Genomic DNA, 1,467 nt, shown 5'->3' with positions numbered 1-1,467 from the left:
GTAATTAATTGATGCATAAATCCACTTCCGGGGCCCACTTGGTGTGTGTTTGGGCTGAGATTGATCTATCCACGAGCTGAGGCTTCTTTTGGAGTTGAACGCCGAGTTATAGCGTGTTTCTGGCGTTCAACTCCGGGTTGTGACGTGTTTCTGGCGTTTGACTCCAGACAGCAGCATGTACTCGGCGTTGAGCGCCACTTTACGTCGTCAATTCCCGAATAAAGTATGAACTATTATATATTGCTGGAAATATCTGGATGTCTACTTTCAAACGCCGTTAAGAGCGCGCCATTTGGAGTTCTGTAGCTCCAGAAAATCCATTTTAAGTGCAGGGAGCTCAGATTCCAACAGCATCAGCAGTCCTTTTGTCAGCCTTTTTCAGAGTTTTGCTCAAGTCCCTCAATTTCAGCCAGAAATTACCTGAAATTACAAAATAACACACAAACTCATAGTAAATTCCAGAAATGTGAATTTAACATAAAAACTAATGAAAACATCCCTAAAAGTAGCTTGAACTTACTAAAAACTACCTAAAAACAATGCCAAAAAGCGTATAAATTATCCGCTCATCACCACCACAAAACCTTTTCCGCTTACGCTTCATCCGACAAACTTCCTTAAGTTGGCCATCCGTTTCAAGTAAGCCATATTCAAGTGGGGTAATAAAGCTAATAGAAATGACTCAAATGAAGGTGTAGATGGCAACCTAGGCAAAGATGCTTCCAAAGATCTTGACAAAGCATAACCAACCCTCGTTCTTCTATTTCTAGGGACTTCCACCTCTTCACAAGATCTCTTAATCTCAATCCTTTGTTCAACAATTTTATCTAAACCTTTTCCTTTACTCAAATCATAATAGGGAGGGTGAGAAAAATTTACCTCCTCAACGCTTTCAAATCCAACCAGAGAAGGTTCTTCATGCTTAAAGGATTCTTCACCACTAAGACTTGATGCTTGATCTTCATCGCCTAGGGAACTCAATTCTTTCTCTATCCATCCAAGTCTTCATATGGAATATGCCTTGGAAGGTTTGCACTTTCCTCCCTAGCATCAATTTCAATCATCTTGGAGGGGTTTTCTTCAAATCTATGTTCCCATGGAGGCTCCGCATCTCCTAAGTCTTCTACCACTTCTTCCTTGTCTTCAACAATTACAACTTCCTCCAATTGTTCCAATACAAAGCAACTTCCTTCATTTCCCACCGGAGTTTCCAATCTCTCCTTCATGCTATGTTCTTCATTCGATTCTCCACATGTAGCCATGGGAGTTCCTTGAGTGTTCAAGCATTGGGAGGCTAATTGATTTGTTACCGTATCCAAGGTGGCCATGAAATTTCGCACATCCCTTTTCATCTCTTCTTGCCCTTGAACAAGAACACCAAGGATTTCATCCATTGGAGGTTGGGGTGGATGGAAGGATTCATCATTTTGGGGGAAGGGTTCACAGTAGGAAGATGGTTCTTCTTGG

Source organism: Arachis duranensis, chromosome 5 (genome assembly GCF_000817695.3).
Source record: "Arachis duranensis cultivar V14167 chromosome 5, aradu.V14167.gnm2.J7QH, whole genome shotgun sequence".
Classification (NCBI taxonomy): domain Eukaryota; kingdom Viridiplantae; phylum Streptophyta; class Magnoliopsida; order Fabales; family Fabaceae; genus Arachis; species Arachis duranensis.
Note: the sequence above shows the minus strand (reverse complement) of the source record.